Source organism: Hyla sarda, unplaced genomic scaffold (genome assembly GCF_029499605.1).
Source record: "Hyla sarda isolate aHylSar1 unplaced genomic scaffold, aHylSar1.hap1 scaffold_1037, whole genome shotgun sequence".
In the NCBI taxonomy this organism is placed as follows: Eukaryota; Metazoa; Chordata; class Amphibia; order Anura; family Hylidae; genus Hyla; species Hyla sarda.
Genome location: NW_026607656.1, coordinates 106,224 through 129,417, shown reverse-complemented (window position 1 = coordinate 129,417; position 23,194 = coordinate 106,224). Strand labels below are relative to the sequence as shown.

At 46.4% G+C, this 23,194-nt stretch overlaps 10 non-coding genes and 1 pseudogene across 10 annotated transcripts; all 11 read right to left on the bottom strand.

Annotated features, from left to right (window-relative positions):
• Positions 1-287: 287 nt before the first annotated feature.
• LOC130299137 (U2 spliceosomal RNA) lies at positions 288-481 on the bottom strand. Its single transcript, XR_008850330.1, has one exon. It is a non-coding gene; the product is annotated as a U2 spliceosomal RNA (small nuclear RNA).
• Positions 482-2,568: 2,087 nt separating this feature from the next.
• LOC130299127 (U2 spliceosomal RNA) lies at positions 2,569-2,759 on the bottom strand. Its single transcript, XR_008850320.1, has one exon. It is a non-coding gene; the product is annotated as a U2 spliceosomal RNA (small nuclear RNA).
• A 2,089-nt stretch (positions 2,760-4,848) lies between these two features.
• LOC130299126 (U2 spliceosomal RNA) lies at positions 4,849-5,039 on the bottom strand. Its single transcript, XR_008850319.1, has one exon. It is a non-coding gene; the product is annotated as a U2 spliceosomal RNA (small nuclear RNA).
• Positions 5,040-7,139: 2,100 nt separating this feature from the next.
• Positions 7,140-7,328, bottom strand: LOC130299142 (U2 spliceosomal RNA). The gene has a single exon (XR_008850333.1). It is a non-coding gene; the product is annotated as a U2 spliceosomal RNA (small nuclear RNA).
• A 694-nt stretch (positions 7,329-8,022) lies between these two features.
• On the bottom strand, positions 8,023-8,182 carry LOC130299144 (U2 spliceosomal RNA; annotated as a pseudogene).
• A 2,096-nt stretch (positions 8,183-10,278) lies between these two features.
• Positions 10,279-10,469, bottom strand: LOC130299125 (U2 spliceosomal RNA). Its single transcript, XR_008850318.1, has one exon. It is a non-coding gene; the product is annotated as a U2 spliceosomal RNA (small nuclear RNA).
• Positions 10,470-12,557: 2,088 nt separating this feature from the next.
• Positions 12,558-12,748, bottom strand: LOC130299124 (U2 spliceosomal RNA). The gene has a single exon (XR_008850317.1). It is a non-coding gene; the product is annotated as a U2 spliceosomal RNA (small nuclear RNA).
• A 2,099-nt stretch (positions 12,749-14,847) lies between these two features.
• On the bottom strand, positions 14,848-15,038 carry LOC130299123 (U2 spliceosomal RNA). Its single transcript, XR_008850316.1, has one exon. It is a non-coding gene; the product is annotated as a U2 spliceosomal RNA (small nuclear RNA).
• Positions 15,039-17,136: 2,098 nt separating this feature from the next.
• LOC130299122 (U2 spliceosomal RNA) lies at positions 17,137-17,327 on the bottom strand. Its single transcript, XR_008850315.1, has one exon. It is a non-coding gene; the product is annotated as a U2 spliceosomal RNA (small nuclear RNA).
• A 2,092-nt stretch (positions 17,328-19,419) lies between these two features.
• On the bottom strand, positions 19,420-19,610 carry LOC130299131 (U2 spliceosomal RNA). Its single transcript, XR_008850324.1, has one exon. It is a non-coding gene; the product is annotated as a U2 spliceosomal RNA (small nuclear RNA).
• Positions 19,611-21,703: 2,093 nt separating this feature from the next.
• On the bottom strand, positions 21,704-21,894 carry LOC130299121 (U2 spliceosomal RNA). The gene has a single exon (XR_008850314.1). It is a non-coding gene; the product is annotated as a U2 spliceosomal RNA (small nuclear RNA).
• Positions 21,895-23,194: the final 1,300 nt, after the last annotated feature.

Genomic DNA, 23,194 nt, shown 5'->3' with positions numbered 1-23,194 from the left:
CGCTATCAAGGCAGCTGCCTATCATGTCATGCCCTACCTGCACAGGTGTGCTGGCTACTCAAATGATCCAATTAAGGAGGCCATTTAGTCAGCAGCAGCAGAAGTCCTGTGCCTGGACGCTCCAACAGCGGCCAGACACAAGCAGAAGCAGAAGCAGCAGAAGCAGCAGCAGCACCACCTTTTGTTTTTTGGCTGCAGCAGCAGCAAGGCCCACAGGGCTGGCTAGCTGGCTAGCCAGCAAGCAGGTAGCAATGAAAGTAGGAATCTTTCTTTTTAACCCTGTAAGGGGGTGGTGCACTTTACCCGAAGATACTGCCATATCGGGTCAATGCATAGGGCGACGGAAGCAAGCTTCGAAATCGGCCCCCGTTCTCAAAAATCCATTTAATATATGGTCCCCAGATAGGGGACGTATCAGATATTATTAAACTGATAAGAACAGATACTACACTTGATCTTAGCCAAAAGGCCGAGAAGCGATAACCGTGAAAGGGGCGGGCCCAACAAGGTCCCCTTCATGGGCACTATCACTGCTTGCTGTCAGGGAGGCTGCCAGACAATTTTCCATGCACACTCTGGGCTGGGGGGCAGTCAACCACCAGTACACACAGCAGAACCTAAACCCATACCATTATTGCTAAGCAGCAAGACAGGGGCCCATTGCACTCCCACGGGGCCTTTTTAAATGCAATCCATAACCCGGATTTGCCAGGAACCCTTCTTACTCCTCCTACTTGCATGTGACACTGGGCTTAGGATCTGCATAGGAAACACACACACAAGCACACACCTACCTTTGTTGCCTGCAGATGCCTCCTTGGCTGTCCCCAAACGGTATCAAACCAACACCCACGGGAAGCTGTAAGCATAGAGGACATGCCTGCACCCCATTGGACTTACCTGTGTGGGTTAAATCCGGGTTATTTGACAACCTATGGCGGTGATGGTTCTGCTCAGGCAGAGCAGTGCTGATGCTCCTCATAAAGCTGTCGCTGCTGTGAAGGTTCTAGGTGACATCACAAATCCCTATGGTTACATACACAACCAAGCTGGGTTGTTGTTGTTTACACTCTGCAAGGCCTGTGGAAGTGAGTGACATCATAGCACTGTAGTTCTGAGGGTTCAAGATGGATGCAACAATCTCCTGTTGCTTCTATGAAGGCCGTAATAGACGACATCACCAAACAGCTCCATAGTCACATACACAGCAAAGGAGAGATGTTGTTTACACCTAGTGATGTCAGTGGTATTGAGTGACATCACAGCACAGTGCTAAGGCTCCTGGGCCTGGACACAGCAGCGGCTGCAATATCTCAACGGAGAATACGTTTATATCTATGTGTGTGTGTGCGCATATATATATATATATATATATATATATATATATATATATATATTTCTCCGCCGAAATCACTTTTAAACCCATTTCCACCTTTTTTTCCCTTCTCTTCCTCTTACTTTTTTTTCACGTTTTTTTACGTTTTTCTCCTTTTCGCCTCTTTTCTGGGCGTATTATTCTTCTTTTTCTTCTTTTTTTTCGTCTAATGCATACCCCATCAGTGCAGCAATGCTTATTCAATACCGCCAGCAGATGGAGACACTGGGGGATAATTTTCTAAGGATTTATACTGATTTTTCCTGTCTGAATTTGTCGCACAGAAAGTTGCAGGCCAAATATGTGTGACATTTCTGCGACTTTAGCTTCTAGAGCATTTTTACAACATTATACATAGGTGCTGAATACATAAAAAGCGACTGTTCAGCGACAGACAAGTCGCATCGGCTGAAAGTAGGCCAGAATGTCAGTCCATGTTGGAGCAGGTTTAGATACAGTCTAAAGCATAGATCTCAAAGTCTGTGCACAGAATTTAGCAAGGGCCTCGCACCTTCTGATGCATCAGGTAGGTGCACAATAGCATAGCCTAACCCTCTGTACTTTGGTCTATATTGATGCGGGACATAGACAGCCAGCTGATGACCAATCCATTAGTGCAATGGATGGCTGGAAGCATTTGTCTTTGCCTTTGCAATACCACAGAAGCAATGCATGGTCAATGTACAGCAATGACACACCTGTGTGAACAGCCAGGAGACCCCCCCCCCCCATGTTATGTTACATAGTTACATAGTTAGTACGGTCGAAAAAAGACATATGTCCATCAAGTTCAACCAGGGAATTAAGGGGTAGGGGTGTGGCGCGATATTGGGGAAGGGATGAGATTTTATATTTCTTCATAAGCATTAATCTTATTTTGTCAATTAGGAACATTCAGCACCCACCCGCTATCAAGGCAGCTGCCTATCATGTCATGCCCTACCTGCACAGGTGTGCTGGCTACTCAAATGATCCAATTAAGGAGGCCATTTAGTCAGCAGCAGCAGAAGTCCTGTGCCTGGACGCTCCAACAGGGGCCAGACACAAGCAGAAGCAGAAGCAGCAGAAGCAGCAGCAGCACCACCTTTTGTTTTTTGGCTGCAGCAGCAGCAAGGCCCACAGGGCTGGCTAGCTGGCTAGCCAGCAAGCAGGTAGCAATGAAAGTAGGAATCTTTCTTTTTAACCCTGTAAGGGGGTGGTGCACTGTACCCGAAGATACTGCCATATCGGGTCAATGCATAGGGCGACGGAAGCAAGCTTCGAAATCGGCCCCCGTTCTCAAAAATCCATTTAATATATGGTCCCCAGATAGGGGACGTATCAGATATTAAACTGATAAGAACAGATACTACACTTGATCTTAGCCAAAAGGCCGAGAAGCGATAACCGTGAAAGGGGCGGGCCCAACAAGGTCCCCTTCATGGGCACTATCACTGCTTGCTGTCAGGGAGGCTGCCAGACAATTTTCCATGCACACTCTGGGCTGGGGGGCAGTCAACCACCAGTACACACAGCAGAACCTAAACCCATACCATTATTGCTAAGCAGCAAGACAGGGGCCCATTGCACTCCCACGGGGCCTTTTTAAATGCAATCCATAACCCGGATTTGCCAGGAACCCTTCTTACTCCTCCTACTTGCATGTGACACTGGGCTTAGGATCTGCATAGGAAACACACACACAAGCACACACCTACCTTTGTTGCCTGCAGATGCCTCCTTGGCTGTCCCCAAACGGTATCAAACCAACACCCACGGGAAGCTGTAAGCATAGAGGACATGCCTGCACCCCATTGGACTTACCTGTGTGGGTTAAATCCGGGTTATTTGACAACCTATGGCGGTGATGGTTCTGCTCAGGCAGAGCAGTGCTGATGCTCCTCATAAAGCTGTCGCTGCTGTGAAGGTTCTAGGTGACATCACAAATCCCTATGGTTACATACACAACAAAGCTGGGTTGTTGTTGTTTACACTCTGCAAGGCCTGTGGAAGTGAGTGACATCATAGCACTGTAGTTCTGAGGGTTCAAGATGGATGCAACAATCTCCTGTTGCTTCTATGAAGGCCGTAATAGACGACATCACCAAACAGCTCCATAGTCACATACACAGCAAAGGAGAGATGTTGTTTACACCTAGTGATGTCAGTGGTATTGAGTGACATCACAGCACAGTGCTAAGGCTCCTGGGCCTGGACACAGCAGCGGCTGCAATATCTCAACGGAGAATACGTTTATATCTATGTGTGTGTGTGCGCATATATATATATATATATATATATATATATATATATATATTTCTCCGCCGAAATCACTTTTAAACCCATTTCCACCTTTTTTTCCCTTCTCTTCCTCTTACTTTTTTTTCACGTTTTTTTACGTTTTTCTCCTTTTCGCCTCTTTTCTGGGCGTATTATTCTTCTTTTTCTTCTTTTTTTTCGTCTAATGCATACCCCATCAGTGCAGCAATGCTTATTCAATACCGCCAGCAGATGGAGACACTGGGGGATAATTTTCTAAGGATTTATACTGATTTTTCCTGTCTGAATTTGTCGCACAGAAAGTTGCAGGCCAAATATGTGTGACATTTCTGCGACTTTAGCTTCTAGAGCATTTTTACAACATTATACATAGGTGCTGAATACATAAAAAGCGACTGTTCAGCGACAGACAAGTCGCATCGGCTGAAAGTAGGCCAGAATGTCAGTCCATGTTGGAGCAGGTTTAGATACAGTCTAAAGCATAGATCTCAAAGTCTGTGCACAGAATTTAGCAAGGGCCTCGCACCTTCTGATGCATCAGGTAGGTGCACAATAGCATAGCCTAACCCTCTGTACTTTGGTCTATATTGATGCGGGACATAGACAGCCAGCTGATGACCAATCCATTAGTGCAATGGATGGCTGGAAGCATTTGTCTTTGCCTTTGCAATACCACAGAAGCAATGCATGGTCAATGTACAGCAATGACACACCTGTGTGAACAGCCAGGAGACCCCCCCCCCCCCCCCCCATGTTATGTTACATAGTTACATAGTTAGTACGGTCGAAAAAAGACATATGTCCATCAAGTTCGACCAGGGAATTAAGGGGTAGGGGTGTGGCGCGATATTGGGGAAGGGATGAGATTTTATATTTCTTCATAAGCATTAATCTTATTTTGTCAATTAGGAACATTCAGCACCCACCCGCTATCAAGGCAGCTGCCTATCATGTCATGCCCTACCTGCACAGGTGTGCTGGCTACTCAAATGATCCAATTAAGGAGGCCATTTAGTCAGCAGCAGCAGAAGTCCTGTGCCTGGACGCTCCAACAGGGGCCAGACACAAGCAGAAGCAGAAGCAGCAGAAGCAGCAGCAGCACCACCTTTTGTTTTTTGGCTGCAGCAGCAGCAAGGCCCACAGGGCTGGCTAGCTGGCTAGCCAGCAAGCAGGTAGCAATGAAAGTAGGAATCTTTCTTTTTAACCCTGTAAGGGGGTGGTGCACTGTACCCGAAGATACTGCCATATCGGGTCAATGCATAGGGCGACGGAAGCAAGCTTCGAAATCGGCCCCCGTTCTCAAAAATCCATTTAATATATGGTCCCCAGATAGGGGACGTATCAGATATTAAACTGATAAGAACAGATACTACACTTGATCTTAGCCAAAAGGCCGAGAAGCGATAACCGTGAAAGGGGCGGGCCCAACAAGGTCCCCTTCATGGGCACTATCACTGCTTGCTGTCAGGGAGGCTGCCAGACAATTTTCCATGCACACTCTGGGCTGGGGGGCAGTCAACCACCAGTACACACAGCAGAACCTAAACCCATACCATTATTGCTAAGCAGCAAGACAGGGGCCCATTGCACTCCCACGGGGCCTTTTTAAATGCAATCCATAACCCGGATTTGCCAGGAACCCTTCTTACTCCTCCTACTTGCATGTGACACTGGGCTTAGGATCTGCATAGGAAACACACACACAAGCACACACCTACCTTTGTTGCCTGCAGATGCCTCCTTGGCTGTCCCCAAACGGTATCAAACCAACACCCACGGGAAGCTGTAAGCATAGAGGACATGCCTGCACCCCATTGGACTTACCTGTGTGGGTTAAATCCGGGTTATTTGACAACCTATGGCGGTGATGGTTCTGCTCAGGCAGAGCAGTGCTGATGCTCCTCATAAAGCTGTCGCTGCTGTGAAGGTTCTAGGTGACATCACAAATCCCTATGGTTACATACACAACAAAGCTGGGTTGTTGTTGTTTACACTCTGCAAGGCCTGTGGAAGTGAGTGACATCATAGCACTGTAGTTCTGAGGGTTCAAGATGGATGCAACAATCTCCTGTTGCTTCTATGAAGGCCGTAATAGACGACATCACCAAACAGCTCCATAGTCACATACACAGCAAAGGAGAGATGTTGTTTACACCTAGTGATGTCAGTGGTATTGAGTGACATCACAGCACAGTGCTAAGGCTCCTGGGCCTGGACACAGCAGCGGCTGCAATATCTCAACGGAGAATACGTTTATATCTATGTGTGTGTGTGCGCATATATATATATATATATATATATATATATATATATATATATATATATATATATTTCTCCGCCGAAATCACTTTTAAACCCATTTCCACCTTTTTTTCCCTTCTCTTCCTCTTACTTTTTTTTCACGTTTTTTTACGTTTTTCTCCTTTTCGCCTCTTTTCTGGGCGTATTATTCTTCTTTTTCTTCTTTTTTTTCGTCTAATGCATACCCCATCAGTGCAGCAATGCTTATTCAATACCGCCAGCAGATGGAGACACTGGGGGATAATTTTCTAAGGATTTATACTGATTTTTCCTGTCTGAATTTGTCGCACAGAAAGTTGCAGGCCAAATATGTGTGACATTTCTGCGACTTTAGCTTCTAGAGCATTTTTACAACATTATACATAGGTGCTGAATACATAAAAAGCGACTGTTCAGCGACAGACAAGTCGCATCGGCTGAAAGTAGGCCAGAATGTCAGTCCATGTTGGAGCAGGTTTAGATACAGTCTAAAGCATAGATCTCAAAGTCTGTGCACAGAATTTAGCAAGGGCCTCGCACCTTCTGATGCATCAGGTAGGTGCACAATAGCATAGCCTAACCCTCTGTACTTTGGTCTATATTGATGCGGGACATAGACAGCCAGCTGATGACCAATCCATTAGTGCAATGGATGGCTGGAAGCATTTGTCTTTGCCTTTGCAATACCACAGAAGCAATGCATGGTCAATGTACAGCAATGACACACCTGTGTGAACAGCCAGGAGACCCCCCCCCCCCCCCATGTTATGTTACATAGTTACATAGTTAGTACGGTCGAAAAAAGACATATGTCCATCAAGTTCAACCAGGGAATTAAGGGGTAGGGGTGTGGCGCGATATTGGGGAAGGGATGAGATTTTATATTTCTTCATAAGCATTAATCTTATTTTGTCAATTAGGAACATTCAGCACCCACCCGCTATCAAGGCAGCTGCCTATCATGTCATGCCCTACCTGCACAGGTGTGCTGGCTACTCAAATGATCCAATTAAGGAGGCCATTTAGTCAGCAGCAGCAGAAGTCCTGTGCCTGGACGCTCCAACAGGGGCCAGACACAAGCAGAAGCAGAAGCAGCAGAAGCAGCAGCAGCACCACCTTTTGTTTTTTGGCTGCAGCAGCAGCAAGGCCCACAGGGCTGGCTAGCTGGCTAGCCAGCAAGCAGGTAGCAATGAAAGTAGGAATCTTTCTTTTTAACCCTGTAAGGGGGTGGTGCACTGTACCCGAAGATACTGCCATATCGGGTCAATGCATAGGGCGACGGAAGCAAGCTTCGAAATCGGCCCCCGTTCTCAAAAATCCATTTAATATATGGTCCCCAGATAGGGGACGTATCAGATATTAAACTGATAAGAACAGATTTTTTTTTTTTTTTTTTTTTTTATCTAAAGCCGAGGAACGTGCTTTCGATTCACCCAAAGTGCAAGAAAAAGTGCAAACGTGTTACACTAAAAAAACGTGCACAAAGGATGCGGTCTATCGCAAGCCCTTCTCCGATAGGAGAGAGGCCCCCCAACAAACCTTACCCTTCGCCTCCGGACCAAAAGGTACCTGCGAGGTTCCAGGTTCGATGTCCCTTTTCGCCGAAGCTACTAGGAGACCACAAATGCTCCCGGCATCCCCCTTGGCGTTAGCCAAGGTATCTGCCCGCAGAGCCGATTACGGTAGGTACCCTGCGAAGCAGGAGTACCCGGGGTGTTTGCAGGGAGGTGCGGAACCTAATGGCCACACACACCTCCCCCCTAGACCGCCAGGAGGGACACCCAGAAGGGCTACCGCATCCTGACAAATCCTGTGAACACACAACACGCAAAAAGTGACACAGTGAGACAAAAAATAAATAAATAAGTGAATGTGTGCAGATATACTGCCCGGACATCCGGCCGGATCTATAAAAATTTCTCTGATCCTAGCCAGAAGGCCGGGAATCAAGAGGTGAGTGCCACAAGGTGAAGAGATTATGGTGCCCGTGCTTCAACTCAGTGAGCCTATTCTCCCAGTGAGTTTCGGCACCTCGGGGTCACCACTCCCCGAGGCACAAAAGTACCTCGGCTCTAGACCCTCTCAGCCTCATGGCGAGACCCGGAGGGAACAGGTCACATCGGGGCAGCCGTCGAGCTGATTCCTCAGAACCAGCCCCGGAAAGCCCTGGTACACCTGCATCCTCCATGCAGCACCCATCCCCACCAGCATGAAAACTGATAAGAACAGATACTACACTTGATCTTAGCCAAAAGGCCGAGAAGCGATAACCGTGAAAGGGGCGGGCCCAACAAGGTCCCCTTCATGGGCACTATCACTGCTTGCTGTCAGGGAGGCTGCCAGACAATTTTCCATGCACACTCTGGGCTGGGGGGCAGTCAACCACCAGTACACACAGCAGAACCTAAACCCATACCATTATTGCTAAGCAGCAAGACAGGGGCCCATTGCACTCCCACGGGGCCTTTTTAAATGCAATCCATAACCCGGATTTGCCAGGAACCCTTCTTACTCCTCCTACTTGCATGTGACACTGGGCTTAGGATCTGCATAGGAAACACACACACAAGCACACACCTACCTTTGTTGCCTGCAGATGCCTCCTTGGCTGTCCCCAAACGGTATCAAACCAACACCCACGGGAAGCTGTAAGCATAGAGGACATGCCTGCACCCCATTGGACTTACCTGTGTGGGTTAAATCCGGGTTATTTGACAACCTATGGCGGTGATGGTTCTGCTCAGGCAGAGCAGTGCTGATGCTCCTCATAAAGCTGTCGCTGCTGTGAAGGTTCTAGGTGACATCACAAATCCCTATGGTTACATACACAACAAAGCTGGGTTGTTGTTGTTTACACTCTGCAAGGCCTGTGGAAGTGAGTGACATCATAGCACTGTAGTTCTGAGGGTTCAAGATGGATGCAACAATCTCCTGTTGCTTCTATGAAGGGCCGTAATAGACGACATCACCAAACAGCTCCATAGTCACATACACAGCAAAGGAGAGATGTTGTTTACACCTAGTGATGTCAGTGGTATTGAGTGACATCACAGCACAGTGCTAAGGCTCCTGGGCCTGGACACAGCAGCGGCTGCAATATCTCAACGGAGAATACGTTTATATCTATGTGTGTGTGTGCGCATATATATATATATATATATATATATATATATATATATATATATATATATTCTCCGCCGAAATCACTTTTAAACCCATTTCCACCTTTTTTTCCCTTCTCTTCCTCTTACTTTTTTTTCACGTTTTTTTACGTTTTTCTCCTTTTCGCCTCTTTTCTGGGCGTATTATTCTTCTTTTTCTTCTTTTTTTTCGTCTAATGCATACCCCATCAGTGCAGCAATGCTTATTCAATACCGCCAGCAGATGGAGACACTGGGGGATAATTTTCTAAGGATTTATACTGATTTTTCCTGTCTGAATTTGTCGCACAGAAAGTTGCAGGCCAAATATGTGTGACATTTCTGCGACTTTAGCTTCTAGAGCATTTTTACAACATTATACATAGGTGCTGAATACATAAAAAGCGACTGTTCAGCGACAGACAAGTCGCATCGGCTGAAAGTAGGCCAGAATGTCAGTCCATGTTGGAGCAGGTTTAGATACAGTCTAAAGCATAGATCTCAAAGTCTGTGCACAGAATTTAGCAAGGGCCTCGCACCTTCTGATGCATCAGGTAGGTGCACAATAGCATAGCCTAACCCTCTGTACTTTGGTCTATATTGATGCGGGACATAGACAGCCAGCTGATGACCAATCCATTAGTGCAATGGATGGCTGGAAGCATTTGTCTTTGCCTTTGCAATACCACAGAAGCAATGCATGGTCAATGTACAGCAATGACACACCTGTGTGAACAGCCAGGAGACCCCCCCCCCCCCCCATGTTATGTTACATAGTTACATAGTTAGTACGGTCGAAAAAAGACATATGTCCATCAAGTTCAACCAGGGAATTAAGGGGTAGGGGTGTGGCGCGATATTGGGGAAGGGATGAGATTTTATATTTCTTCATAAGCATTAATCTTATTTTGTCAATTAGGAACATTCAGCACCCACCCGCTATCAAGGCAGCTGCCTATCATGTCATGCCCTACCTGCACAGGTGTGCTGGCTACTCAAATGATCCAATTAAGGAGGCCATTTAGTCAGCAGCAGCAGAAGTCCTGTGCCTGGACGCTCCAACAGGGGCCAGACACAAGCAGAAGCAGAAGCAGCAGAAGCAGCAGCAGCACCACCTTTTGTTTTTTGGCTGCAGCAGCAGCAAGGCCCACAGGGCTGGCTAGCTGGCTAGCCAGCAAGCAGGTAGCAATGAAAGTAGGAATCTTTCTTTTTAACCCTGTAAGGGGGTGGTGCACTGTACCCGAAGATACTGCCATATCGGGTCAATGCATAGGGCGACGGAAGCAAGCTTCGAAATCGGCCCCCGTTCTCAAAAATCCATTTAATATATGGTCCCCAGATAGGGGACGTATCAGATATTAAACTGATAAGAACAGATACTACACTTGATCTTAGCCAAAAGGCCGAGAAGCGATAACCGTGAAAGGGGCGGGCCCAACAAGGTCCCCTTCATGGGCACTATCACTGCTTGCTGTCAGGGAGGCTGCCAGACAATTTTCCATGCACACTCTGGGCTGGGGGGCAGTCAACCACCAGTACACACAGCAGAACCTAAACCCATACCATTATTGCTAAGCAGCAAGACAGGGGCCCATTGCACTCCCACGGGGCCTTTTTAAATGCAATCCATAACCCGGATTTGCCAGGAACCCTTCTTACTCCTCCTACTTGCATGTGACACTGGGCTTAGGATCTGCATAGGAAACACACACACAAGCACACACCTACCTTTGTTGCCTGCAGATGCCTCCTTGGCTGTCCCCAAACGGTATCAAACCAACACCCACGGGAAGCTGTAAGCATAGAGGACATGCCTGCACCCCATTGGACTTACCTGTGTGGGTTAAATCCGGGTTATTTGACAACCTATGGCGGTGATGGTTCTGCTCAGGCAGAGCAGTGCTGATGCTCCTCATAAAGCTGTCGCTGCTGTGAAGGTTCTAGGTGACATCACAAATCCCTATGGTTACATACACAACAAAGCTGGGTTGTTGTTGTTTACACTCTGCAAGGCCTGTGGAAGTGAGTGACATCATAGCACTGTAGTTCTGAGGGTTCAAGATGGATGCAACAATCTCCTGTTGCTTCTATGAAGGCCGTAATAGACGACATCACCAAACAGCTCCATAGTCACATACACAGCAAAGGAGAGATGTTGTTTACACCTAGTGATGTCAGTGGTATTGAGTGACATCACAGCACAGTGCTAAGGCTCCTGGGCCTGGACACAGCAGCGGCTGCAATATCTCAACGGAGAATACGTTTATATCTATGTGTGTGTGTGCGCATATATATATATATATATATATATATATATATATATATATTCTCCGCCGAAATCACTTTTAAACCCATTTCCACCTTTTTTTCCCTTCTCTTCCTCTTACTTTTTTTTCACGTTTTTTTACGTTTTTCTCCTTTTCGCCTCTTTTCTGGGCGTATTATTCTTCTTTTTCTTCTTTTTTTTCGTCTAATGCATACCCCATCAGTGCAGCAATGCTTATTCAATACCGCCAGCAGATGGAGACACTGGGGGATAATTTTCTAAGGATTTATACTGATTTTTCCTGTCTGAATTTGTCGCACAGAAAGTTGCAGGCCAAATATGTGTGACATTTCTGCGACTTTAGCTTCTAGAGCATTTTTACAACATTATACATAGGTGCTGAATACATAAAAAGCGACTGTTCAGCGACAGACAAGTCGCATCGGCTGAAAGTAGGCCAGAATGTCAGTCCATGTTGGAGCAGGTTTAGATACAGTCTAAAGTATAGATCTCAAAGTCTGTGCACAGAATTTAGCAAGGGCCTCGCACCTTCTGATGCATCAGGTAGGTGCACAATAGCATAGCCTAACCCTCTGTACTTTGGTCTATATTGATGCGGGACATAGACAGCCAGCTGATGACCAATCCATTAGTGCAATGGATGGCTGGAAGCATTTGTCTTTGCCTTTGCAATACCACAGAAGCAATGCATGGTCAATGTACAGCAATGACACACCTGTGTGAACAGCCAGGAGACCCCCCCCCCCCCCCCCCATGTTATGTTACATAGTTACATAGTTAGTACGGTCGAAAAAAGACATATGTCCATCAAGTTCAACCAGGGAATTAAGGGGTAGGGGTGTGGCGCGATATTGGGGAAGGGATGAGATTTTATATTTCTTCATAAGCATTAATCTTATTTTGTCAATTAGGAACATTCAGCACCCACCCGCTATCAAGGCAGCTGCCTATCATGTCATGCCCTACCTGCACAGGTGTGCTGGCTACTCAAATGATCCAATTAAGGAGGCCATTTAGTCAGCAGCAGCAGAAGTCCTGTGCCTGGACGCTCCAACAGGGGCCAGACACAAGCAGAAGCAGAAGCAGCAGAAGCAGCAGCAGCACCACCTTTTGTTTTTTGGCTGCAGCAGCAGCAAGGCCCACAGGGCTGGCTAGCTGGCTAGCCAGCAAGCAGGTAGCAATGAAAGTAGGAATCTTTCTTTTTAACCCTTTAAGGGGGTGGTGCACTGTACCCGAAGATACTGCCATATCGGGTCAATGCATAGGGCGACGGAAGCAAGCTTCGAAATCGGCCCCCGTTCTCAAAAATCCATTTAATATATGGTCCCCAGATAGGGGACGTATCAGATATTAAACTGATAAGAACAGATACTACACTTGATCTTAGCCAAAAGGCCGAGAAGCGATAACCGTGAAAGGGGCGGGCCCAACAAGGTCCCCTTCATGGGCACTATCACTGCTTGCTGTCAGGGAGGCTGCCAGACAATTTTCCATGCACACTCTGGGCTGGGGGGCAGTCAACCACCAGTACACACAGCAGAACCTAAACCCATACCATTATTGCTAAGCAGCAAGACAGGGGCCCATTGCACTCCCACGGGGCCTTTTTAAATGCAATCCATAACCCGGATTTGCCAGGAACCCTTCTTACTCCTCCTACTTGCATGTGACACTGGGCTTAGGATCTGCATAGGAAACACACACACAAGCACACACCTACCTTTGTTGCCTGCAGATGCCTCCTTGGCTGTCCCCAAACGGTATCAAACCAACACCCACGGGAAGCTGTAAGCATAGAGGACATGCCTGCACCCCATTGGACTTACCTGTGTGGGTTAAATCCGGGTTATTTGACAACCTATGGCGGTGATGGTTCTGCTCAGGCAGAGCAGTGCTGATGCTCCTCATAAAGCTGTCGCTGCTGTGAAGGTTCTAGGTGACATCACAAATCCCTATGGTTACATACACAACAAAGCTGGGTTGTTGTTGTTTACACTCTGCAAGGCCTGTGGAAGTGAGTGACATCATAGCACTGTAGTTCTGAGGGTTCAAGATGGATGCAACAATCTCCTGTTGCTTCTATGAAGGCCGTAATAGACGACATCACCAAACAGCTCCATAGTCACATACACAGCAAAGGAGAGATGTTGTTTACACCTAGTGATGTCAGTGGTATTGAGTGACATCACAGCACAGTGCTAAGGCTCCTGGGCCTGGACACAGCAGCGGCTGCAATATCTCAACGGAGAATACGTTTATATCTATGTGTGTGTGTGCGCATATATATATATATATATATATATATATATATATATATATATATATATATTTCTCCGCCGAAATCACTTTTAAACCCATTTCCACCTTTTTTTCCCTTCTCTTCCTCTTACTTTTTTTTCACGTTTTTTTACGTTTTTCTCCTTTTCGCCTCTTTTCTGGGCGTATTATTCTTCTTTTTCTTCTTTTTTTTCGTCTAATGCATAACCCATCAGTGCAGCAATGCTTATTCAATACCGCCAGCAGATGGAGACACTGGGGGATAATTTTCTAAGGATTTATACTGATTTTTCCTGTCTGAATTTGTCGCACAGAAAGTTGCAGGCCAAATATGTGTGACATTTCTGCGACTTTAGCTTCTAGAGCATTTTTACAACATTATACATAGGTGCTGAATACATAAAAAGCGACTGTTCAGCGACAGACAAGTCGCATCGGCTGAAAGTAGGCCAGAATGTCAGTCCATGTTGGAGCAGGTTTAGATACAGTCTAAAGCATAGATCTCAAAGTCTGTGCACAGAATTTAGCAAGGGCCTCGCACCTTCTGATGCATCAGGTAGGTGCACAATAGCATAGCCTAACCCTCTGTACTTTGGTCTATATTGATGCGGGACATAGACAGCCAGCTGATGACCAATCCATTAGTGCAATGGATGGCTGGAAGCATTTGTCTTTGCCTTTGCAATACCACAGAAGCAATGCATGGTCAATGTACAGCAATGACACACCTGTGTGAACAGCCAGGAGACCCCCCCCCCCCCCCCCCATGTTATGTTACATAGTTACATAGTTAGTACGGTCGAAAAAAGACATATGTCCATCAAGTTCAACCAGGGAATTAAGGGGTAGGGGTGTGGCGCGATATTGGGGAAGGGATGAGATTTTATATTTCTTCATAAGCATTAATCTTATTTTGTCAATTAGGAACATTCAGCACCCACCCGCTATCAAGGCAGCTGCCTATCATGTCATGCCCTACCTGCACAGGTGTGCTGGCTACTCAAATGATCCAATTAAGGAGGCCATTTAGTCAGCAGCAGCAGAAGTCCTGTGCCTGGACGCTCCAACAGGGGCCAGACACAAGCAGAAGCAGAAGCAGCAGAAGCAGCAGCAGCACCACCTTTTGTTTTTTGGCTGCAGCAGCAGCAAGGCCCACAGGGCTGGCTAGCTGGCTAGCCAGCAAGCAGGTAGCAATGAAAGTAGGAATCTTTCTTTTTAACCCTGTAAGGGGGTGGTGCACTGTACCCGAAGATACTGCCATATCGGGTCAATGCATAGGGCGACGGAAGCAAGCTTCGAAATCGGCCCCCGTTCTCAAAAATCCATTTAATATATGGTCCCCAGATAGGGGACGTATCAGATATTAAACTGATAAGAACAGATACTACACTTGATCTTAGCCAAAAGGCCGAGAAGCGATAACCGTGAAAGGGGCGGGCCCAACAAGGTCCCCTTCATGGGCACTATCACTGCTTGCTGTCAGGGAGGCTGCCAGACAATTTTCCATGCACACTCTGGGCTGGGGGGCAGTCAACCACCAGTACACACAGCAGAACCTAAACCCATACCATTATTGCTAAGCAGCAAGACAGGGGCCCATTGCACTCCCACGGGGCCTTTTTAAATGCAATCCATAACCCGGATTTGCCAGGAACCCTTCTTACTCCTCCTACTTGCATGTGACACTGGGCTTAGGATCTGCATAGGAAACACACACACAAGCACACACCTACCTTTGTTGCCTGCAGATGCCTCCTTGGCTGTCCCCAAACGGTATCAAACCAACACCCACGGGAAGCTGTAAGCATAGAGGACATGCCTGCACCCCATTGGACTTACCTGTGTGGGTTAAATCCGGGTTATTTGACAACCTATGGCGGTGATGGTTCTGCTCAGGCAGAGCAGTGCTGATGCTCCTCATAAAGCTGTCGCTGCTGTGAAGGTTCTAGGTGACATCACAAATCCCTATGGTTACATACACAACAAAGCTGGGTTGTTGTTGTTTACACTCTGCAAGGCCTGTGGAAGTGAGTGACATCATAGCACTGTAGTTCTGAGGGTTCTAGATGGATGCAACAATCTCCTGTTGCTTCTATGAAGGCCATAATAGACGACATCACCAAACAGCTCCATAGTCACATACACAGCAAAGGAGAGATGTTGTTTACACCTAGTGATGTCAGTGGTATTGAGTGACATCACAGCACAGTGCTAAGGCTCCTGGGCCTGGACACAGCAGCGGCTGCAATATCTCAACGGAGAATACGTTTATATCTATGTGTGTGTGTGCGCATATATATATATATATATATATATATATATATATATATATATATATATATTTCTCCGCCGAAATCACTTTTAAACCCATTTCCACCTTTTTTTCCCTTCTCTTCCTCTTACTTTTTTTTCACGTTTTTTTACGTTTTTCTCCTTTTCGCCTCTTTTCTGGGCGTATTATTCTTCTTTTTCTTCTTTTTTTTCGTCTAATGCATACCCCATCAGTGCAGCAATGCTTATTCAATACCGCCAGCAGATGGAGACACTGGGGGATAATTTTCTAAGGATTTATACTGATTTTTCCTGTCTGAATTTGTCGCACAGAAAGTTGCAGGCCAAATATGTGTGACATTTCTGCGACTTTAGCTTCTAGAGCATTTTTACAACATTATACATAGGTGCTGAATACATAAAAAGCGACTGTTCAGCGACAGACAAGTCGCATCGGCTGAAAGTAGGCCAGAATGTCAGTCCATGTTGGAGCAGGTTTAGATACAGTCTAAAGCATAGATCTCAAAGTCTGTGCACAGAATTTAGCAAGGGCCTCGCACCTTCTGATGCATCAGGTAGGTGCACAATAGCATAGCCTAACCCTCTGTACTTTGGTCTATATTGATGCGGGACATAGACAGCCAGCTGATGACCAATCCATTAGTGCAATGGATGGCTGGAAGCATTTGTCTTTGCCTTTGCAATACCACAGAAGCAATGCATGGTCAATGTACAGCAATGACACACCTGTGTGAACAGCCAGGAGACCCCCCCCCCCCCCCCCATGTTATGTTACATAGTTACATAGTTAGTACGGTCGAAAAAAGACATATGTCCATCAAGTTCAACCAGGGAATTAAGGGGTAGGGGTGTGGCGCGATATTGGGGAAGGGATGAGATTTTATATTTCTTCATAAGCATTAATCTTATTTTGTCAATTAGGAACATTTAGCACCCACCCGCTATCAAGGCAGCTGCCTATCATGTCATGCCCTACCTGCACAGGTGTGCTGGCTACTCAAATGATCCAATTAAGGAGGCCATTTAGTCAGCAGCAGCAGAAGTCCTGTGCCTGGACGCTCCAACAGGGGCCAGACACAAGCAGAAGCAGAAGCAGCAGAAGCAGCAGCAGCACCACCTTTTGTTTTTTGGCTGCAGCAGCAGCAAGGCCCACAGGGCTGGCTAGCTGGCTAGCCAGCAAGCAGGTAGCAATGAAAGTAGGAATCTTTCTTTTTAACCCTGTAAGGGGGTGGTGCACTGTACCCGAAGATACTGCCATATCGGGTCAATGCATAGGGCGACGGAAGCAAGCTTCGAAATCGGCCCCCGTTCTCAAAAATCCATTTAATATATGGTCCCCAGATAGGGGACGTATCAGATATTAAACTGATAAGAACAGATACTACACTTGATCTTAGCCAAAAGGCCGAGAAGCGATAACCGTGAAAGGGGCGGGCCCAACAAGGTCCCCTTCATGGGCACTATCACTGCTTGCTGTCAGGGAGGCTGCCAGACAATTTTCCATGCACACTCTGGGCTGGGGGGCAGTCAACCACCAGTACACACAGCAGAACCTAAACCCATACCATTATTGCTAAGCAGCAAGACAGGGGCCCATTGCACTCCCACGGGGCCTTTTTAAATGCAATCCATAACCCGGATTTGCCAGGAACCCTTCTTACTCCTCCTACTTGCATGTGACACTGGGCTTAGGATCTGCATAGGAAACACACACACAAGCACACACCTACCTTTGTTGCCTGCAGATGCCTCCTTGGCTGTCCCCAAACGGTATCAAACCAACACCCACGGGAAGCTGTAAGCATAGAGGACATGCCTGCACCCCATTGGACTTACCTGTGTGGGTTAAATCCGGGTTATTTGACAACCTATGGCGGTGATGGTTCTGCTCAGGCAGAGCAGTGCTGATGCTCCTCATAAAGCTGTCGCTGCTGTGAAGGTTCTAGGTGACATCACAAATCCCTATGGTTACATACACAACAAAGCTGGGTTGTTGTTGTTTACACTCTGCAAGGCCTGTGGAAGTGAGTGACATCATAGCACTGTAGTTCTGAGGGTTCAAGATGGATGCAACAATCTCCTGTTGCTTCTATGAAGGCCGTAATAGACGACATCACCAAACAGCTCCATAGTCACATACACAGCAAAGGAGAGATGTTGTTTACACCTAGTGATGTCAGTGGTATTGAGTGACATCACAGCACAGTGCTAAGGCTCCTGGGCCTGGACACAGCAGCGGCTGCAATATCTCAACGGAGAATACGTTTATATCTATGTGTGTGTGTGCGCATATATATATATATATATATATATATATATATATATATATATATTTCTCCGCCGAAATCACTTTTAAACCCATTTCCACCTTTTTTTCCCTTCTCTTCCTCTTACTTTTTTTTCACGTTTTTTTACGTTTTTCTCCTTTTCGCCTCTTTTCTGGGCGTATTATTCTTCTTTTTCTTCTTTTTTTTCGTCTAATGCATACCCCATCAGTGCAGCAATGCTTATTCAATACCGCCAGCAGATGGAGACACTGGGGGATAATTTTCTAAGGATTTATACTGATTTTTCCTGTCTGAATTTGTCGCACAGAAAGTTGCAGGCCAAATATGTGTGACATTTCTGCGACTTTAGCTTCTAGAGCATTTTTACAACATTATACATAGGTGCTGAATACATAAAAAGCGACTGTTCAGCGACAGACAAGTCGCATCGGCTGAAAGTAGGCCAGAATGTCAGTCCATGTTGGAGCAGGTTTAGATACAGTCTAAAGCATAGATCTCAAAGTCTGTGCACAGAATTTAGCAAGGGCCTCGCACCTTCTGATGCATCAGGTAGGTGCACAATAGCATAGCCTAACCCTCTGTACTTTGGTCTATATTGATGCGGGACATAGACAGCCAGCTGATGACCAATCCATTAGTGCAATGGATGGCTGGAAGCATTTGTCTTTGCCTTTGCAATACCACAGAAGCAATGCATGGTCAATGTACAGCAATGACACACCTGTGTGAACAGCCAGGAGACCCCCCCCCCCCCCCCCATGTTATGTTACATAGTTACATAGTTAGTACGGTCGAAAAAAGACATATGTCCATCAAGTTCAACCAGGGAATAAAGGGGTAGGGGTGTGGCGCGATATTGGGGAAGGGATGAGATTTTATATTTCTTCATAAGCATTAATCTTATTTTGTCAATTAGGAACATTCAGCACCCACCCGCTATCAAGGCAGCTGCCTATCATGTCATGCCCTACCTGCACAGGTGTGCTGGCTACTCAAATGATCCAATTAAGGAGGCCATTTAGTCAGCAGCAGCAGAAGTCCTGTGCCTGGACGCTCCAACAGGGGCCAGACACAAGCAGAAGCAGAAGCAGCAGAAGCAGCAGCAGCACCACCTTTTGTTTTTTGGCTGCAGCAGCAGCAAGGCCCACAGGGCTGGCTAGCTGGCTAGCCAGCAAGCAGGTAGCAATGAAAGTAGGAATCTTTCTTTTTAACCCTGTAAGGGGGTGGTGCACTTTACCCGAAGATACTGCCATATCGGGTCAATGCATAGGGCGACGGAAGCAAGCTTCGAAATCGGCCCCCGTTCTCAAAAATCCATTTAATATATGGTCCCCAGATAGGGGACGTATCAGATATTAAACTGATAAGAACAGATACTACACTTGATCTTAGCCAAAAGGCCGAGAAGCGATAACCGTGAAAGGGGCGGGCCCAACAAGGTCCCCTTCATGGGCACTATCACTGCTTGCTGTCAGGGAGGCTGCCAGACAATTTTCCATGCACACTCTGGGCTGGGGGGCAGTCAACCACCAGTACACACAGCAGAACCTAAACCCATACCATTATTGCTAAGCAGCAAGACAGGGGCCCATTGCACTCCCACGGGGCCTTTTTAAATGCAATCCATAACCCGGATTTGCCAGGAACCCTTCTTACTCCTCCTACTTGCATGTGACACTGGGCTTAGGATCTGCATAGGAAACACACACACAAGCACACACCTACCTTTGTTGCCTGCAGATGCCTCCTTGGCTGTCCCCAAACGGTATCAAACCAACACCCACGGGAAGCTGTAAGCATAGAGGACATGCCTGCACCCCATTGGACTTACCTGTGTGGGTTAAATCCGGGTTATTTGACAACCTATGGCGGTGATGGTTCTGCTCAGGCAGAGCAGTGCTGATGCTCCTCATAAAGCTGTCGCTGCTGTGAAGGTTCTAGGTGACATCACAAATCCCTATGGTTACATACACAACCAAGCTGGGTTGTTGTTGTTTACACTCTGCAAGGCCTGTGGAAGTGAGTGACATCATAGCACTGTAGTTCTGAGGGTTCAAGATGGATGCAACAATCTCCTGTTGCTTCTATGAAGGCCGTAATAGACGACATCACCAAACAGCTCCATAGTCACATACACAGCAAAGGAGAGATGTTGTTTACACCTAGTGATGTCAGTGGTATTGAGTGACATCACAGCACAGTGCTAAGGCTCCTGGGCCTGGACACAGCAGCGGCTGCAATATCTCAACGGAGAATACGTTTATATCTATGTGTGTGTGTGCGCATATATATATATATATATATATATATATATATATATATATATATATATATTTCTCCGCCGAAATCACTTTTAAACCCATTTCCACCTTTTTTTCCCTTCTCTTCCTCTTACTTTTTTTTCACGTTTTTTTACGTTTTTCTCCTTTTCGCCTCTTTTCTGGGCGTATTATTCTTCTTTTTCTTCTTTTTTTTCGTCTAATGCATACCCCATCAGTGCAGCAATGCTTATTCAATACCGCCAGCAGATGGAGACACTGGGGGATAATTTTCTAAGGATTTATACTGATTTTTCCTGTCTGAATTTGTCGCACAGAAAGTTGCAGGCCAAATATGTGTGACATTTCTGCGACTTTAGCTTCTAGAGCATTTTTACAACATTATACATAGGTGCTGAATACATAAAAAGCGACTGTTCAGCGACAGACAAGTCGCATCGGCTGAAAGTAGGCCAGAATGTCAGTCCATGTTGGAGCAGGTTTAGATACAGTCTAAAGCATAGATCTCAAAGTCTGTGCACAGAATTTAGCAAGGGCCTCGCACCTTCTGATGCATCAGGTAGGTGCACAATAGCATAGCCTAACCCTCTGTACTTTGGTCTATATTGATGCGGGACATAGACAGCCAGCTGATGACCAATCCATTAGTGCAATGGATGGCTGGAAGCATTTGTCTTTGCCTTTGCAATACCACAGAAGCAATGCATGGTCAATGTACAGCAATGACACACCTGTGTGAACAGCCAGGAGACCCCCCCCCCCCATGTTATGTTACATAGTTACATAGTTAGTACGGTCGAAAAAAGACATATGTCCATCAAGTTCAACCAGGGAATTAAGGGGTAGGGGTGTGGCGCGATATTGGGGAAGGGATGAGATTTTATATTTCTTCATAAGCATTAATCTTATTTTGTCAATTAGGAACATTCAGCACCCACCCGCTATCAAGGCAGCTGCCTATCATGTCATGCCCTACCTGCACAGGTGTGCTGGCTACTCAAATGATCCAATTAAGGAGGCCATTTAGTCAGCAGCAGCAGAAGTCCTGTGCCTGGACGCTCCAACAGGGGCCAGACACAAGCAGAAGCAGAAGCAGCAGAAGCAGCAGCAGCACCACCTTTTGTTTTTTGGCTGCAGCAGCAGCAAGGCCCACAGGGCTGGCTAGCTGGCTAGCCAGCAAGCAGGTAGCAATGAAAGTAGGAATCTTTCTTTTTAACCCTGTAAGGGGGTGGTGCACTGTACCCGAAGATACTGCCATATCGGGTCAATGCATAGGGCGACGGAAGCAAGCTTCGAAATCGGCCCCCGTTCTCAAAAATCCATTTAATATATGGTCCCCAGATAGGGGACGTATCAGATATTAAACTGATAAGAACAGATACTACACTTGATCTTAGCCAAAAGGCCGAGAAGCGATAACCGTGAAAGGGGCGGGCCCAACAAGGTCCCCTTCATGGGCACTATCACTGCTTGCTGTCAGGGAGGCTGCCAGACAATTTTCCATGCACACTCTGGGCTGGGGGGCAGTCAACCACCAGTACACACAGCAGAACCTAAACCCATACCATTATTGCTAAGCAGCAAGACAGGGGCCCATTGCACTCCCACGGGGCCTTTTTAAATGCAATCCATAACCCGGATTTGCCAGGAACCCTTCTTACTCCTCCTACTTGCATGTGACACTGGGCTTAGGATCTGCATAGGAAACACACACACAAGCACACACCTACCTTTGTTGCCTGCAGATGCCTCCTTGGCTGTCCCCAAACGGTATCAAACCAACACCCACGGGAAGCTGTAAGCATAGAGGACATGCCTGCACCCCATTGGACTTACCTGTGTGGGTTAAATCCGGGTTATTTGACAACCTATGGCGGTGATGGTTCTGCTCAGGCAGAGCAGTGCTGATGCTCCTCATAAAGCTGTCGCTGCTGTGAAGGTTCTAGGTGACATCACAAATCCCTATGGTTACATACACAACAAAGCTGGGTTGTTGTTGTTTACACTCTGCAAGGCCTGTGGAAGTGAGTGACATCATAGCACTGTAGTTCTGAGGGTTCAAGATGGATGCAACAATCTCCTGTTGCTTCTATGAAGGCCGTAATAGACGACATCACCAAACAGCTCCATAGTCACATACACAGCAAAGGAGAGATGTTGTTTACACCTAGTGATGTCAGTGGTATTGAGTGACATCACAGCACAGTGCTAAGGCTCCTGGGCCTGGACACAGCAGCGGCTGCAATATCTCAACGGAGAATACGTTTATATCTATGTGTGTGTGTGCGCATATATATATATATATATATATATATATATATATATATATTTCTCCGCCGAAATCACTTTTAAACCCATTTCCACCTTTTTTTCCCTTCTCTTCCTCTTACTTTTTTTTCACGTTTTTTTACGTTTTTCTCCTTTTCGCCTCTTTTCTGGGCGTATTATTCTTCTTTTTCTTCTTTTTTTTCGTCTAATGCATACCCCATCAGTGCAGCAATGCTTATTCAATACCGCCAGCAGATGGAGACACTGGGGGATAATTTTCTAAGGATTTATACTGATTTTTCCTGTCTGAATTTGTCGCACAGAAAGTTGCAGGCCAAATATGTGTGACATTTCTGCGACTTTAGCTTCTAGAGCATTTTTACAACATTATACATAGGTGCTGAATACATAAAAAGCGACTGTTCAGCGACAGACAAGTCGCATCGGCT